Raw genomic sequence first — 12,626 nt, 5'->3', positions numbered from 1 at the left:
GCAGCATGGTTTATTAATTTCTGTAGGTAGGTGAAAGGGAACTTAACAACAAACCAAGTACCAGTTGTACAAATTTTTAGCAAATAGTGTTTCATCACTGCAGTTTGTGTGACCACTCTTAGATGAAGGCATCCTTTCAAATAATATTTTATGGTACAGTGGTCTATTAGGGAATAGATTTATGAGGATTCAATTTTGGTTTGTGAACTTCATTCATGATATACAGTTATTTTTGTGAAGATTAATTTAACTATATCCTGTGTTGAAAAGTTACTGAGCAGTTCCTTACAGATAAAGCGGATTGTATAGAACTCAGTTTATCTTATACTGGGTTAACTGCCCTGGGACACCATCTGATTCTGTATCCTTTCTTCTTTCACAATGGGATAACTGTGAATTTTCTTATCTTTCTCTTTAGTACTGCTGCTTACTGAGATATTTACCAATGAGGGCTTGTGTAATACAAGGACATGTAAAATATCTGTGCAGGAACAGTCACCAGTTAGTGTATATGATCTGGTTTTCCCTTTTGTTCAAATGGAATCAAAGCTTGTTGTTTAATGAGAAATTTCTGGAAAGTCTCATTTTGGGTTTTTATAGTGTCCCTTGTACGTGCTCTGAAATGTTGCTATAGCCTCGTTAGAGGGCACTCTTGAATAACGCATGGCAAGACTGCTGTCAGCATTTACAGCACTCTTCAGTGAAAAGTCCTACCCAAGGTGTAATTGGCTGCCCCAACGCAGAACTGTGAAGCAGGAGATGGATTACTCCTATATACTTCGCTGTCTTGTTATGCAAGACAAGACTGACTGTGTTGGGGGATGATTTAATGCTTTGCTTTATATGGAACAGAACAACAATCTGTCCAAAAATTTACTATGTTTTCCCAAATGTGGATTAACTAAATAATTTCAGTAACTTGCTTTTCTCGTGGCCTTTACTCCATAAACTGCCTTGATCCTAAATTATATCCATTTTGGAATTCTTTTGTATTGTTGCTGTCATCTTAAAAAAAAAATAACAAAACAAACCCCAAAATAAAACAACCTTCAGAAACAGTAAGTTGCTTCAGAAAGTCTTGGGTTTTAATACCAGCTCTTATATCAGTTCCTTCTGTGCCTTTGACAAACAACTTATTGTGTCTTTCACTTTCCTTCTGTAATAAAGAGGAAAATGATTTTTACCTTGGGAGAATTAATCAATGTATATAAATGTGCTTTGAAATCTGAAGTGCTTTAAATTTTTTTAAAAATATAATTAAAATATTGAAGAAAGGAGGAGTCAGGGAAGTCAAATTTAAGACCATGATTATTGCTTAACTGCTTTGGTGCTTCTTCTGTTCTGGCAAGATTATAGAGCCAGATCATTTGCATTACCTTTGACTTTTCTCGATGTTTTTAGTTTGCTGTCTAAGGAGAAGCATCCTTTATATGCAGGAGTCAGATTGTCTGTAAACATAAACATAATCTTAACTTTGTCCAAAACATACCTTGTTTTGCTTTTAAAAAAGCATACCAAACCGGTGTAACTTGAAACGTTTTTCTGAGCAATTAGCACTGAATCATACCCACACCGGATTGGCTTGGCAAAACTGAAGTACATGTTTCCTATGCTGGAACTGTGCCTACATAGCATAAACCTCAGCTTTAATATATTGCTTTACTTGGCCTCTAAATGCCCACTTCTGCGTTAGCTTTACTGCTAGTAGCTTGGGTGCTATGTAGCCACTCATTGGTGGTGCTCATGTGCCTCTCGAAGATGAGAGAAGAGGCATCGCGTGGGTGTGTGATTTGAATAAGGTCACAAAATAGGGCAGTAACAGAAACCAGTTGTCTGGCTGTCTCCTTACTGGGAACTGTTACTTCCAGTTGGGACTGGCATGTCTTTCTTGCCAGGGGTTTAGCTTTACACAGAGGTGACAGCTTTGTCATCTGTGGGTTAAAGATAGTAGACATTGACAGCCTGAGAGTTTGTCAGAGCAGATTCTGTGCTACAGCCAGAAGACAGTACTTTGCTTGGTATCCTAAATAACTACGTAGTGCTTCCATGAACTGTAATGGCCATGAGACTCGGCTTCTCCCAAATTAAAGCAGAATAATAAGAAAAAGTACTTGTCAGGCCATCTTTTCCCTCTCCTGGTTTTTAATCTCCTCTTGCACCTTCCCATTCTGTCCCACTAGTACGGCTTCTCGTTAGCTTTTTTGGCAGAGTGGTTGCTTGGCGTAAGGCAGGAAAGCTGAGGTGCTGCTTCTCAGGAGTTCTTCAGTGTCCGTCCCAACTAGAGGGTACGTGAGGGGGCAGCTGAAGGTGAGCTGAGACATGGTACCATGTGGGTGGCTGCAGGTGTGTGGGAAGAAGCACTGCAGAGTGACTCCTGCAGTAAGGCAGTTGATTGGCACCAGGTCAGCAGCTCTGACAGTGAAGTCTTGGCTAAGTGGCCTTGCCAAACAGCTGTTGGGCTAAAGGCAGGCAGAATAACGTGTATGCTTCCCATCTCTCCCCACCTGTTGTGGGAGGGTGGCAACAGCAGCTCCTCTGGGGCAGAGGCAGTGGGTCAGGGAGAGTGAGCAGCCCAGGCTTGACCCGTGGGTCTGTTGTGTGGCCTCCTGGATTGTTTTGGGGAGTTGGGAATAGGGCAGCAGGCAAGGCAGGGTGGCCTGTGCCTGTCAAGCTATGGGGGATGGCACTGAGTGACTGCATCAGCTGTAGCTTCTGAGGAAATTATTTGCCTGACTGGCAAATGGAATTTAAGGTGGCATGGAATAAATAAGGACTCACCTGGTAGAAAAAAAAACCACCAACAGTTGCTGAGTTTAAAGCATTTTCATCTGTGAGGCTAGGGATTGTATTTTTAATGGTTTTGAAGACTTCAACTCTTGTGATTCCTGTGAATGATGTTAGGAATGACAGAGGCTTCAGCCAAAATCTTCGCCCCCTTGTTATACTCCATCCCATATGTAGATGCCCTCTCACGTGTTTACCACATATTTTGGCTGTTCTTACGCACAGTGTGGGTGTTCTAAAAAATGATAGTTATCTAGGAGCCAGTGACATCTACAGAACGTGCTGAAGAGAAGCTTGAGCATGCTTGTATGAAACACTTAAGATCTGGAGACCAAATGTGTGTTTCTGGGTAGCATTTTGAGGATGGTGTTGTGACTGGAGTTTCTTGAGCACCTTCCTACTGTTAGCCTGCCTCCAGATTGACATTCTGATATGGCAAGTTGTTATGTTGATCTCAGAAGATACTGTGGGACAAATTTCTGTCTGATATGGGTAGGCAGCAATAACTGGAGAGTGTTTCCCACTAAAATAATAGTGAAAAAGCCACTACTGATAGAATTTAAGGGAAGAAGTAGAATGTGGATTTATGAAAACACAGGAGAGGAGCATAATGCGGGAAAGCATAAATTTAGGCCAGTCTTTTGTCTGATGTAATAATGTAAATGGAGCAAGCAACTTCCCCCCCGCCCCCCCTGCTGTTTTGGGGGTTGGTTTTGGTTTGGTTTGTTTTTTTTCAGTGGGAGCAGTTTAGCTAAGAGCCCAGTGGTGCTGGCTGGCTGACCTGTCATAGGTTTAAGTGCCAAAAAGTAAATATTTTTAAATAAAGCAAATGCAAAACTTTGGGGATATATTTAAAATACAAAAGAAAACAAAAGAGAACAAAACTGAAGAAACCGTTTTGTGTAGTGTCCAGAGCAGCTTTAAAATGCTCTTGTTCCATGCCTAAATAAATGGTTGTTTCAGCCAAAGAGAAATCTTTCCTGTTGATTTATTACACCAGTTTAGATATAAGCCCTCTGTGCAGGATTGTCAGTTTAATAGAACAGCTTTCCTTCTCTTTTCAGATTTAATCCACATGTTGTTGTATCAACAGAGCCTTTGTCTGGTCAGTTATGAGTTATCCTTTTTTAATAAAAAAAAGTGAAAACACATGTTTTTTAACAGCCTTATTACAAAAAAAGCATAGGATGCCATAGGGAGAGGTAACCATCAAATAGCGACTGATTTGTAGGTGACTTCAAAGCGATGCTGCAAATGGAAGAGTGAAAAATGGACCTTTCACCTCTCCCTGTCTCAATGAATGTGGAAAGCCCAGCAGTGACAGGAGGAGGCAGCATTATCTTTAGCCAGGATTTCCTACTTGGTTTTTTTTCACTGCCGGCTTGTGCAGTGATGCTAAACATGCTCTTTTTAGTTAACTCTAATTTCCTTCCTTTTTTTTTTAAAGAGGACTTATCCAGAGGTGTATGTAATTCACATTTCCTTCCTTCCTGCCTCCCTCCCCTGCAGAGAAGGATTTTTTTCTTGGACTCCTCCTGTTTTCCAAATGGAGAGGAATTACTCTCAGGAAACTCATGAATTTGGTATTATTTCTGTACTTGGTTTTGTGAGAAAACGTTTATTTGAGTGTCAGTGCTTACTTGATACCTGCATGAGGGTTCAGAATTGCATGTTAGAGCTGCTCAATAAAGCAGTTCACTGCATCATTTGATTATAACCTTTACTTGGACCTTATCACACAACTAACTCCTCTAGCATCATAAATTAGTTCTGAAGATTTACTTTGGAACATCCTGAACTGGCAGCTTGGTGGGCTGAATCCAGCCAAAGGCAGAATGGTTGCAATATCTATTGTCTTTGGTGCTGGCTTTGTTTCTTCCAGCGTATGTTAAGACTCCTGGCAGTCATCACAGTCTCACTTAATTCTCTTTCAGATGTCAGCACCGCAGATCCTACCTCAAGTGTCAATATAATTATTTGCAGTGGTGTGATTTTAAAAGAAGCTAATAATAATGTGTCTTCAAGCAGAAGGAAGTTGTCTGGCATTTAAAAAATGTGGCATGATCCTATTCTACTTCTCAAAAATTATAGAAAAGAGTAAGAACAGATCTACCTCCGAGGCTTTAGTAGTCAGTGATGGGAAAAAGCAGGCCTGGTAGTGATGCTGTAGCTCTGGGGAAGGAGTGGTGTTGCTGTATCAGGCAGAACCCTTGGTCCACCAGACTTTTGAAAAAGGAGCACAAAATCCTCGGCAGTGCATGGACAGACACTAGGAACTGGTAGTGTATTTTTATAGGGGTTAAACTGGTCTGGCTTTGTCAGAGGATAGGTAAGCCAGGCAATGGTTAGCAGCCTGTGCTAAAAGAAGCAGACTGTTCATGTTCAAGGCAGCTTAGACACTGTCAGATTCTCTGGATGTTAACTCTGCAAGTGTTTCTTGCAGAAGAAAAAAAAAAATGATCCATCCCTTTGCATTCCACAGCCATGTTCAGACTTACTGGGGAGTGGTGGTGTGGTGGTTTGGTTTCCTGCAAACTGGCCTTTTGTCACTGCCTGTGTGCTTCTTATGAGGGCTGAGCATACCTTTCCAACAGAAGATAAATCATGGATCTTTGGAGGATTTTATTTTCCAAGCTCTCTCAGGCAGTCTTCTGTCCTCAAGTCTGCATTCTACCAAGTTAAGTTCTCCAAACCTTGGTACTAATGGGTATTTAATTAGGTTTGTTTGCTTTTCAGTTTATCACTGTTCTTAAGCTAGCCATTATTACTTCTCAAAACAGCTTAGAACTTGAATCTTTCCAGAGCAGTGGTAAATGAAAGGGGTATTCAGCTAGCAAGAACAATTTCTTTATACATGGATTTTGCAGGGCATTGTACTATGTTGTGCTTTCATCTAAAATATCCTTGGGCAACCTCGTCCAGCTTTGAAGTTGGCCATCCTTTGAGCAGCTGATTGGATTGGAAACCTCTAGAGGTCCCTCCCAAACTAACTTACTCTGTGATTCTGTTTTCTGGTAGAGTTCTGGCAAAGATGCTTCTTTTGGCTTCGTTTATATCTCCCTTCATGCTCAACAGCTTTCATCATGTTCCCATTATAAGCAGTTCTTTAAACTGAAGTGATGTGTAAACATCGGGAACAGTTTCTAAACTGTAACACAAGTTTCCTTCCTTCATAGTTTAGCCAGTTTTTATGCTGCCATATTCAGATGATACGAAAATTCGATTTTCTTTTATTGCTATTTATTAAGAGATAATCATGTCTTTTTTTTGTCCTTAGACACAAATGTTTTACCATGGGAGCAATACAAAGGATAATTTTCTAAAAGTTAATGGGTCTTGTTCTTGGGTCAGCTTTGTTCCTTTGCACTCTCTGTTGGGAGGCTGCTGAAGGAGGAAAGATAGAGGAAAGTGCCTTGTTATTTGGGATTTGTAAGACTATATCTGCCTTTTGAGTGAGTGTTGCATTTTTCAGTTAAAAACTGAAGTTAAGAAAAATATACTGTGTTTACAGATATTGCTGCCTATTATCCAAACACCTTAGCTCATGCTTAACTTTATGCTGTACAGTATTTTGCTCAAAATTTAAGCAGTTGCTTAAGTTACTTTGAATAGTAATGGACTTAGTGTGTCTTACTGATTCAGAAACTGTATGCTTGACAAGGGAATGCTGACAGTTTGTTGGCTTGTCTGGATTTACAATTTTATTCTGAGGGCAAAACAGGATGGTGGGGCAATTAGATGGAGTTATATATACCAAATGTATAATTTATCACATATGTACTCAAAACTGAAGTTGACTAATCTTGTAGTTCATGCTTGCTGTATGTTCAGACTTTAACCTCTCTGTTTAGATTGCCAACGTGGTGCCAATTAGTGGGACTGTGATGTGGGCACTAAGGAATATAACTCACTTCACATGGGTTACCAAACAGCTAGCAGATGTTAAGCTAATGGTTCTTGGCTACTACCAGCCTGACTTGGATTTCAACCCAGAGGTGAAAGAATTTATTTCTCTCCCATTACCATTTCCCTTGGGCCATATTGTCCTGAGCACTGAGAATTCCTTCAGCTTACTCTGGAAAATGATGTAAACATTTCCCCTCCCCCTTAAACCTGTTCTCACGGTGTCTTGTATGTTCCTTATTTTTACGTTAATTTGCCTTCTTTGGTATTTGTTATTCTATTGGTAAGCTTCATTATAAATGGTGAATGAAAATGTAAACATTTTAAACATGCCTGCCTTTCTTTGTTCTCATTGCTGGATAATGTACTCACAAACCCTTTAAAAAGTGTAACTGCAAGGCCCATAGTTTTTCTTCTAGGGGTGAGTAAATGCTGAACAACTAACTGGCAGATTCTGCGGCTGCTTTTGTGTTATTTAGAGCAGTAGATAGTAGTTGTTACTCAAGACAATTTAAAATATGGTATGAATTACAGTGTAATAACTGGAAAACATTAATCACTTTCACTTTACTTTCTGTACTCTTTCAAGTGATAGCTAAGATAAGGGAGTCTTTGTCTATATAACCATAGCAGCTTCAGGAACGGAGGTAGCATAATGGAGGGTTCAGCTGAATGAACAACAGCACTTAAAATACTTACTGATGCCTAAAACCCATTTCATAACTCGCTGTATAGTCACCTGACACGTTTAACCAGTGTGTGTAATATTAGGGCTGATGCTTTTTGTTCCCTCTTTAGTAACTTTGTCTTTCTTTCTGTGAGGATTAAGCCTTTGACCTGCAAATGTTGTCTGTAACGTTATGTCCAGCATTCAGTTTTTCAGCAATTTCTTTATGTTGCTCATTTTATACCTTGGTAAAAGGCAGTATTATTAGCATTACAGGTGTTTGAAAAACAAAATCATGCTTAATCAGAAGTTTTCAGTTATAGCTTATTTTCTTACTGACGTGCTATTTTGAGGTGTCAAACATGATCAGCATCAATGTGAACATCAACAGGAAGAGTTTGGTGAGGGTTAAATAACTGTCATGGTTATTTTTCAGTGAGCAGTGAAAATAAACTGCTTACAAAGTCCTGTCATTTGTTGCTTTTCTTAAACGTTCTAAAGAAAATGTTTCTGTCAGTGATGCATTTGATGCTGAACTTCCAAGGAGAGCAATTATTTTTAATTTCTTGAGATGAGTAGAACTGTTTCTGTCCTGTGGATTCATCTTTCCTTGATGTTTATGTTGATTCATCTTTCTTGATGTTCATGTATTTATTAAGGACAACACAACAGAAGCGATGCAGTTATTCTGTACTTACATGGTGAATAATAGTTAAATACTAATTACCTTTCTTGAAGAGTAATTAACACCTTTCACATTCTCTGTAGAACAAACAGGGAAAACAACCTGATAAACTGAGAAGTAAGCTGAACTAGCCACTTTTCAAGAGTGGCAGGTAATTAAGTGTTAGGTTTTGGGTGACAGGAAAATCCAACAGCAGTTTGTAACTACATTTGCTCTTCTTTTTCTCAGTAACTAAGTAAGTTATTCAGTCCAGTAGATGCAGCTTTTCTCTGGTGATTTCTTCCTCTCTAGACTTTCAGGTAGCTCTGTAGGATAAATTACTCTTCTTTGGTTTTTTCCCTTTTAAGAGATGTAAGAAGCGCTAATGATCAGGTCTCTTCCCATGTGTATCTTAGTGTGTAAGTTCAGGGACACGTTGAAATTATAATAGATATGGAGAAATTTCAAAGTACATTGTCACGTTCATAAAAGTTTCCTAAATGCATACAAGTTAACCCCAAAATCAAGACACCGGAGGATTTCCCTCCTTCCCTTGGTGTTGCTGGCTTAATTAGTATAGATTATGTCTTTTGTCTGTAGTGACTAGTAGAAAATACACTCGCTGGGTCATTTTTCCTGTTATTACGTATCTGTAGCCCTTTCTGTTGGCAAATAATAGGAAGCTTTAGAAGTCTGGAAGAAACTAAAATGCTTGATGCAGGAATTTATTAGATAACCATTCAAGCAACGCTTCCTGGCTTTTTGTGAATGTAGCTGTGTATTGGGTTTGCGTGGCAAGGTGTGTGTGGGGGCTACAGGAATGTCTTCTGTGAGAAGCTGCTAGAAGCTTCCCCTATATACTACAGAGCCAATGCCAGCTGGCTCTGAGACGGACCTGCCAACAGGCAAGGCTGAGCCTATTGGTGATAGTGGTAGCACCACTGAGATAAAGGTATATAAGAAGGGGTGGCGGTGGGGTGAGGAATCTGCACGACAAAATTGCAGTGGAAGAGAGTGAGACTATGTGAGAGCAACAACCCTGCAAACACCCAGGTCATTGCAGGAGGAGGCAGGAGGGGGCTCCAGGCACTGGAGCAGAGATTCCCTGGTAGTCCATGGGGAAGCCCACAGCAAGGCAGGCTGTCCCCTTCAGCCCATGGAACCCACAGGGGGAGCAGATCCCCACCCGCAGCCTGGGGAGGACCCCACCATGGGGCAGGGGGATGCCCAAAGGAGGCTGTGACCCATGGGCAGCCCATGGTGGAGCAGCTCCTGGCAGGGACCTGTGGCCCCATGGGGAGAGGAGCCCAGACTGGAGCAGGTTTGCTGGCAGGGCTGGGGACCCCGCAGTGAAAGAGTGTGAGGGGGAAGGATGCAGCAGAAACGATGTGTGATGAGGTGACCACAAGCCCCATTCCCAGTTCCCTTGCACTGCTTAGGAGGAGGAGGCATTTGGGAGTGAAGTTGAGCATAGGAAAGAGAGAGGGGTGGGGGGAAGGTGTTCTTAATTTTTGGATTTGTTTCTCATTATCTGGTTTGAATGGTAATAAATTACACTAATTTCCCCAAGTGGAGTCTGTTTTGCCCATGACAGTAATTGCTGAGTGATCTCCCTGTTCTTGTCTCAACCCACGAGCTTTTCATTATGTTTTCGCTCCAAAAAACGATCCTGTCCACTTGAGGGAGGGGAGTGATACAGCAGATTTTGTGGCCACCTGGTATCTAGCCAAGGTTAAACCATCACAAGCTGTTTTATCGCTAAAACTTACACCCAGCATGTTTGCTTTGTCATTGAAAATTGCCATCATATGACAGTTTTTCCCATTAGAGTAGCATTGACATACATGCACATTTGGTCCAATTTTATTTTTTCATGTTATTTCTAGACAGACTCTGAAATCTTAAAAAAAAAACTCTGTAGATAATCCATCTTATTTCTTATGTGAGACTGTTGAATAGGGCTATAAGAAAGTCAATGGAAGGAAAACATTGATTGGGACACCCTAGTACCAAGTTCGTAGGTTACATAAAAATGACAGTGTGGTCTAAACTCATGGGGGAATAGTGCAGTGTCTTAAAGCTAAATGTCAAATCAGGAAAATAACTGTATTAATAACAGAATCCTTAAGATTAGAAATTCTCAGAACGCATAGATAGGAAAAGTATAGACTAGTACAGAGTATGTAGCTTTAAAATAGGAAACATAATGGGAGAAAACTGGCATCCCAGTCCTCTTGGATATCAAGAATGACAGCCTTGGGAAACATCTGGTCAGGGAATCCAGAGAGAAGATACTCCTGACTTTATCCTGGGAATTGTGCAAAAGCTGGTACAAAATTTTACTGCCAGTGGCCCTCTGTGAGTATGAACACAAATGTACTTACAGATCCTTGCAGAAATAATCCAAGCCAAGGACTTCAGTGAAGTGATACTTGATTTCAAAAGGGAAAGTACATCAGAATGAGGAAACATGTTAAAAAGAAACTGAAAGAAGCAGTGAGAAGGGTGAAATGTTTGTAGGTAGTGTGAAGATTATTTAAAGGCTCTATCAAAAACCAGTTGAGAGAGAGAAAAGTTATGATGTGAAACAGCAGGGAAGAAAGGCTGTAGAGTCAGAGGCATCCTTCCAAAAGCTAAGTCGTGACCAACTGAGGAAGACAGAAAGGAGCAAACGCTTTGAAACGCCAAAAACTTAAGAGGAATAGCTTTCAGAAAGTATAAAAAATAACGGTTCTTTTCCAAATAATATTGGGAATAAGAAGATTGTCTAAAAGTTTGCAAAACCCCTTGAAGAGTAAGGTGTGAAACAATCACTTGCAGAAGGTGAAGCAGCAAGAAACAAATTAGTTTCTGAGGATTATATGCTCCTCATGGTTTCTTTACCAGAACCCATCTCAAACCCAACTATTCATGGAAGAATTTAAGAATGCAGTGAGCAATAACTGGCTGCAGGGACCAGGGTGTTAGAGCCCAGGGGGGTTTCAAGGGAGAAACTGTTGAATTATTAACACTTGTGTGCAACCTTTCAATTAAAACCTCCTCAGCCCTATTACAGAATAGATAGGGCTGATATGATGCCAAAGTGCAAAAGAGCTTGGGGAACAGCAAACAGAAATCTGGCCTTGTATTATGCATCATCATCATCAAAAGGATAATATAGATTAGAATTATTTGGCACGTGATTTTATATGAACATGGAGGAGTCAACATGACTTCTGTAAAAAGAAAGTTGCACTTGATGAATCTTCAGTGACTTGAAAGGCTCGGCAAACATCTGGATTAGGGTGTTCCGTGTGTATGGTATCCTCAGATTTTCAAATGTCTTCTGATGAGGTACTTTGCCACAGCTTCTTAGGGCAACTCATCTTTCTAGGGATAAGAGCAAATGGTCTTTAGTAAACCAGTGACTGGTTAAAAGGTGAGAAAATGTGTAGCAGTAATTGTCGTTATAATGGAGGGTGGTTACCATCAGAATGACACAGGAGTCTTATGAGATCTGTGCTGTTTAACACTTTCACAGATGATCCGAGGAAGGCAGATAGAGAAATAGCAGTCTGAGTGATTTAGAAGTACTTTGGCATAGTCAACTCTAAAACTGAAAATGTACCTCATTATGGTTCTGTGTGATTGGAAAATAAACCAGCAGGTGAAATTTGGTCTTGACAAACATAGAGTAACGTGTGAGAAAGCTCCAGCCAAACAAGATATTGCCTCCCCTGATACCAGATTATGGAGCAGCTTACAAGTGGAGACTGTCTGGGCCTGAAGAAAAGGTGCCTGAGTGGGAAGAAGATAAGCAGTCATTCCCTGTTTCTCTTTTCATTCTGTAACAATAAGTAGGTACATCAAATGGAAGTAGGAAGTTCAAATTAAAATAAAATAATAATTCTTTGCATGATTAATACAATGTGGCAGCTGTTGCAACAAGACTTGAGTGCTGAGAGTTTGCATGAAAGCCATTGGATATATTCTTGGAAGAAAGCTCTATAAAGTCTATTTCATACCAATACAGAAGACCTAGGCGCGTGGAAATATTAAGCTACAAGTTGTTGCAGGCTTAGGGAATGTGTTGGGGAATACAGTTGCCCATTTCTTTTCCTTAGACGTTGGCCGCTGACCACTGTCCAAGGCACAATAGTGGCTAGGTTAAGATAGAATCTTACATGGTAAGGCTTGGCTTTGGTGCCTTATTCTCTTTAATTTTATTTTGCTATTTCTGTACTTGTCTGTTCCAGCTACTCCCTCCTCTCTCAGAAGCTCCTCCTACAAAACAAATAAAGTTTGTTTTTGGTGAAAACAACCTTTTTTGTCTTTTTTTTATTTTTCTTTTGTGTGTGTGTAGTACATTGAGTTGTCATGCGTGTAACTTTATTGTGTTTGTCTACAGACTTCTTGGACAGAAAATGGAGCTGCTGCTTAACCATTTCCATATGTGTTCAGCCATATTGTTCAGCTATATTCTTCACCAAATGTAAAAATAAACATATTTAAGAGTGTTACTTTTATGTGTTGGTAAGAGAGTTAATAGAACTAGAAAATGTTCCAGACCAGTGTTTGTCCTACTTTGGATCCTAAGAAGGCAGTGTCATGTCTTGCTAGTTTTTAAGC

The 12,626-nt window shown here is 40.2% G+C and overlaps 1 protein-coding gene across 13 annotated transcripts in view; it reads left to right on the top strand.

Moving 5' to 3' along the window:
- Nucleotides 1-12,626, top strand: part of EXD3 (exonuclease 3'-5' domain containing 3) — a 291,634-nt gene that overhangs the window by 6,982 nt on the left and 272,026 nt on the right. The window lies entirely within an intron of this gene.

The sequence above is a fragment of the Falco punctatus genome (assembly GCF_963210335.1).
Source record: "Falco punctatus genome assembly, chromosome: 9".
Classification (NCBI taxonomy): Eukaryota; Metazoa; Chordata; class Aves; order Falconiformes; family Falconidae; genus Falco; species Falco punctatus.
Note: the sequence above shows the minus strand (reverse complement) of the source record. Positions and strands in the feature narration are given on the sequence as shown.